The sequence below is a fragment of the Pygocentrus nattereri genome, chromosome 15 (assembly GCF_015220715.1).
Source record: "Pygocentrus nattereri isolate fPygNat1 chromosome 15, fPygNat1.pri, whole genome shotgun sequence".
Taxonomy (NCBI): Eukaryota; Metazoa; Chordata; class Actinopteri; order Characiformes; family Serrasalmidae; genus Pygocentrus; species Pygocentrus nattereri.
Genome location: NC_051225.1, coordinates 20,095,758 through 20,102,138, shown reverse-complemented (window position 1 = coordinate 20,102,138; position 6,381 = coordinate 20,095,758).

The window sequence follows — 6,381 nt, the reverse complement described above, 5'->3', positions numbered from 1 at the left end:
GTTGGCAGTAAACAGTACACACAGCATTTGACTTTAAGGAACAAGACATGTTTTTTCACAAATATTTCTGGTCTTTTTGAGTGAGACCCACTGAAAAGCATTAAAGCATTGATAGATCAATTGAACTTGGGTCGAAATAAAAATTAATCGTTATCCCGTTAGATCTTTTTTATTGAGTTTCTTTAATTATGTTCTCTTTGCAAATATAGTCGCCAGGATCTTTTGAACTTTGACTTAACGATGGAATTGCACTTCCTTATTCTAGACCTGCTATTGCATGTACTCATGCATCTACTATGTTATAAGGATCTGATTCCACTAGCAATCATGCTCATTCCTACCTTATACAATATTTGGTGCAAAATAGTTGCTATATTGAAGCTTTCAGTGTAAAAAACCTTAAGTAGAATCTTTTTTCTGATTGTATGCAATAGTGTACTACAAATAGTATTTGTCTCTGCTAGGAACCGATAAGTCATTTGTCTGGAACACGACACAACAGGGGCGCAAGTAATGATTGAACCATGTATGTAAGCTTTTTGAAATTTGTAAGTATTTTTAAAAAGCCACACCCCTGCAGGAAGTGAGATTGCATCCCTGTCCTTCATGGCCACATGATAAGCAGTTATAACCCAAAGTTTTGAAGTAAACGTGTCCCCAAGTCTGAAAATTATAACATTAAGAATATAACATTTTTACTACAGAAACACACATTTTCTGCAATTGAGTAATCTTTTTTTTAATGAATGAGTTTACGTGTACGACTGCTTTTTGGAGGATTTGAGTGATGTTTAATCTAAGCTTAATATGAATTGTCCATAAACATCTGGTAACATTTCAGTAGTGTTATGATTGTATTGGTAATGACAAAATAGAATGTTCAATCATGTATTTTAATAAAATAAACATAATTTAGATATAAGGTCACTCATGCCGTGAAACCGATTGTGCTACAGGTCTTGAAAATTGCAGGTGATATTTTTCCCCCTTGATATGTAAAATGACTTGGAATAAGAAATCGAATAAAGTCAAATCTATACACACATACAGTAATTGTGTAAATTACACAAAATGCATAGATGTTCAACTACACCTGCACAGTTTTTCTCAAGACATATGACGTGGAAAAATCTTACAGAGTGCAGCTTTAATGGTTTAATAAATACTAAGGCAAAGGCTAAATGCTAAAGACAATAAAATAATAAACCACTATATACAAGAAAGACAAAGTGTACAAATTTGTATATGGAAATAAAATTGTAAATCATAAATAATATAAAATTACATGCTTGCAAGGACCTCTGGTTCCTTAGAGCTCTAGGCAACAGGCGTATTTGGTTTTATAGCAAGAAAGTGCCAAAGACTGGCAGCATGCATAGCTGTGATTAGATTACATCAAAGTCCAGGTTGATAGTGTAGCTATCTTCAGCATAAGCTCATTAGGTTGACTGAGATTTTTGCCATATTCTGTAAAGCTTGTTACTCTTGTTATGAAAGAATGCCTTTGTGGGTGGAGTATGGATAGATCAACTGTATCATTCATTCTATTATACTTTATCTGACCAGATTAAAACAAGTCGTAGCATATCAGGTTTTAAAGTTCATATTTGCTACTACCTAACTAGCCACACAGCTATTACATACAGTATTGAAAGAAAAATATGCTTGTACATACTGTATTCTATCCGGAGCTTACAGTTTCTTTACAACTGACTGATCTAACACCCAGAGGCACTAGGCCTGCCATGGGATTATGAGACCTGTCAAACTGATACCACATGTGACCATGTGAATGTCAGGAACCAGGGGAGTCACACCAAATAATGCTCCACACTGCTGCCACACACATACACACATACTGCTGAACAACAGCCTTGAATTGTTATTGTTTTAACTTCATTTTCTAATGATATTTGGACTTTAAACTATGGAGCTTCGCTTTATTAGGAGATAGTGGCTATGAAAGCAGCAGTGTAATATACAAACCAATGATGATGTCAGCTTGTTATTGACTTTCCAAGTCTGAATGACTGAGCAAAGGATAGGGGGTGGGGTGGAATCTATCTATTGCAGGGAGTGACCAGCCAGGCGAAAGTGAGTTTACACGCCAGCGTGGGGGAGGGGTGGGATCCTGCAGTGTCTCATAGCTCCAGACATAAGCTTTAGCTGCAGCTCTTTCTCTCCTTTTCTCAGCGAAAGCACAGTTTGAATGGCCAGAAGTGGCACTACAGTCAGAAATGTGGCTTCAGAACGATGTGTTTCAGCGTGACTGGGGAAATATTTTACTGCATGCGAGTAAAGTATGAAACCAGGAAGATGATATGCATAGTTTTAAGGGGTGTGGTGGCTTGGAGAAAAATGAAGGGGGAAATGGAGTTTGAAAAATAGTGAATTACATAAATTCTCTCAACAGGAAATGCCTCTCTGTCTCTGCCAAAACCACACGGGCCCTGAGTCAGACGGTGGAAAAACAGCAGCGGCTGGAGAGGATTTTCTACTTCTGCCCTTCCCCCACCACACATGGCCTGAATGATAGTGCTCAGTGAAAATCTGCAGAACATTACACCTCACCGACTTTTCTCAGGAAGTTACAAGTGGCCTGGGTGCAGTTATTACCACCAGGCTATCTAAACATGGAGACAGGGTTGCAGAATGCTATTTTTCACATTCAGGAGTTAAAGAGTTGAGCATTCGGAAGGACATAATTAGTGTCATTATCGAGAGCATTACTGGGACTTGTTTCAGCATTCCAGCAGGTTAGGCATCTGAACGTTCAAACATTAAAACACTAATATGTGCAAATGACAGATAAAAACCATCAACCATGTTTATTTAATGATTGTGGTTAATGCAGTGATAGTGATTTAATGTACAATATTATAATACTTCCCCAGTTTGTTCATTTTTTCCAGGCGTTTCACACACTAGCACTAGAAACTATGTGCCACATCCCAAATAGAATAATAATGAGGATCACAGGTTCAAGAGCAGCACTTTATGCTGCTAATAACACCTGTGCTTTCGTAGCCTACAGCCTGTTAGTTATTTCTTTGCCAGCAAAGAATGATGTCAGGTACGTCAGTAGGTTTATCATTTTTTGTAATGCAGTGAAACGGAGGCGGAATGTGTTACTTCCTTCAGATACACAGACACAGATGATGAGTAGTTATGTAAATTTACAGATTGTTGCTGTACAGAAAAGTCAAAAATTACGTGGAGTAAAATTTTGATTTTTCTATTTCCTATTTGTTCCAACAGTAACAATGTACACATTCATTGATCTCTGATTGTGAAACAGTCTGTATAATAGCACTAGCTGTAATCACGGGTTGGTTTTGTTTAAGACATACATACATTCATAAACTTGTCTTATAACTCACACACACACTCACTCACATTTAGCAGGCTGAAGGTTCTTGTAACACAACACAGCAGTAGCTCTTTTCATATATATTGTACCTAGTATCTTTTGATGTTTTCAGTTTTTGACATATTTTGAAAACATCTCTTGTCTTTTACATTGCATATAAATTTCATCATGAATGAAGTGAAAGAAAATGACTAAAAATGACTCAGAAAAAAAATCTGGTTCCATTGACTTACATTAAAAGTAAAGTATGTTTTTTCTTCCCCTGTATAGTTTCCATTTTGGAGATACAAGGTTTTCTTCCAACAATATTTATACACAACCCCAATTCCCAAAAAGTTGGGATGCTGTGCAAAATGTAAATAAATGTAAATAAAAACAGAATGCAATGATTTGCACATCCCATAGACCCATATTTTATTAACAATAGAACATAGAACAAATATTAGATGTTGAAAATGAGATATTTTGTATATATATATATTAGATACGTTTCAAAGATAAGTTTCCATCTTTGTCAACTTTACTCATCTTGCCATCATTGTTTAACATTTTATCTGTCCATTGTGGCTGTCCATAAAATGTATAAAATGTTAAGTTTACAGGAGAAGGTAAAACTTTTTGTAAAGTTAAAAATGCTCCAAACTATTTTGGAGCATTGTCATGAATCCAAAATGGTAACTGATAAAAGAAAACACATTCTTTATTGGAAGTGAATGTAATGTGACCTTTTTTACCTTCACATTTTTAATCAAGAAAAAAAAGCAATATATATAGGGATGCCACACACACACACACACACACACACACACACACACACACACACATATATATATATATATATATATATATATATATATATATATATATATATAGAGAGAGAGAGAGAGAGAGAGAGAGAGAGAGAGAGAGAGAGAGTGTGTGTTTCTGTATGCTGTAATATTGTGCTTAGAGATACAGGTGTGTGCACAAACAAAAGCAAGGTGGTTCAAGATGCAGAAGTTTGGGGAAATCTTATTCACACTGCAGTGCTCTAACTGCCGTGTTGTGTGCTGATTCCTCCTCAGCTGCTGATTCCCTCATTCCCTGCTGCTTCTTCAGAATCTCTGCCCTACCACCCATCATTCACAGGCTTTGTTTTCAAAACCTCGCAGAGGAGTGTCTTTTGTGCCAAGCTCCAAACAATTGCTCCTCATCCTGCCTGCCTCCCTTTCTCCTCTTTTGAATGTGGTATCTATCTGTGTCCCTGGTGTGAAATGCCAGATGGCTGCCTCGGCCTGAGTGTGTCAGGATTTCAGATCAAGCTTTTTGTCATTTCAATCACTCAATTCTTAGTCATAGGAGAACCCGATCTGCATGTTTTTACACTCTTCCAGGACGTTACATGAATCACATGAAACTCATAGAGTGATTCATTTACTTTTACATATAATAATAATCAGAGACAACAAATATCTTTTTCTGCATTACACATTATTAAAGTTTATATATGTGCTGATATGTTGTGAGCTTTTGTGGTCTGAGTGATATACTTATAAGGGAAATTGCCTTTTTAAGCCTGAAAAATGAGCTTTCTGCATGATAAACGGAAATGTATTAAACATACTTTGACAAAAAAAAATCATAAGAATCAAAGTCATTGGTGTTTGTTCATAATTGCTAAATTATGACATGTAATTTAATCTCTTCTACTTCTTTTTCAATTTCATAGAACTGTCTATAGAAAACTCTGTGGGCAAGCTAGTCACACTAATCCTCTGTACTTGTGCATCGATCAATTGTGGAATTTACAGATTATGTTACTGACTCAAACCTCTAGATGCAAATTACTTGCCATAAAAATGCCTTTTGATAACAAAGTGTCAGTCTCCTTATGAGGGTTTAGATGTCTTTGTAGGCTGAAAAGGAGCCAATGTTAGAAGTAACATGCATGCTAATCAGTCACTAACATCTCACAAACAGTTGAAGACGATCCCATGTTTCCTATAGGATCTCCAGACCTGTTGGGAATGTTGTCTGTGGCTAATTTATCAGCTTAGTTGTAATTTATCAGCTTCATAATGCACGTATTTGAACAAATACTGTCAGTGTGTTGCTGAATGTTTTGGCTGCCGTGCTAGCAGCTCTCGGTTGTGTGAATTTGGCAATCATGTGAATGTGAAAAATGTAAACACCTCCATTCACAGTACATATAAAACTATCTGTGAACCTGTACCCTTAGCCCTTGGCGAATTTAGCTTTAAGGCTTACCTTTGAGTCTAAAATGTCGTCCATGTAATCAAATATTATGAAGATAACTACACAATTAATTGCAATATTTGTATACTACTGTATTTACTTACAGATATTGAGATGTTTTAACAACTGTAATAGAAAATTGCAGTGATAATATTGGATAACATTACAACAACATCTAAAAAAAAAAAACAAGAGTAAAAAGCATAAGTTGTGTTTTGGATGATGGAGTAGATATGATCTCCAAAAACAAAAATGTTCCAGAGTGAATGTTTTTGTCCTACTTTCTCCTTAAGTGTTACTGGATTCTCTGAATTACGAGGTTGTTTAGCATATGAACATTGCTACATACATGCAACAAGCAAGCTTACACTCCTGCACACTGAAATGACACACATTAAAGTGAATCGCTGTTAAACTTCAACACAATAATGAATAGCTACTCAAACCGTAGGCTAATACTGCTAAAATAGCTTGCCTCCCACATTTGGTAAAGCTTTGCTGGTTTGCGTGGGGTATTTTGGTGAGGCAGCCATCTTGATGTCAGTTCGATTTGCAGTGGTGGTAGCTAGCATGTAGCAATGTTCATGTTTCGACTCATTTCAGACCTCATAATTCAGAAGGTCCAGAGAAACATATGTACAGTATCTGCTTTGGAACATTTTCGTTTACTACAGGTTGCCATAGCAATTCTTGCTTTGACCTCCTTAGATCTGTTGTAACAAAAATGTTTGACACTGTCGCTTGGTTGGTATAGTGTAGTGGATAACAACTTTGCC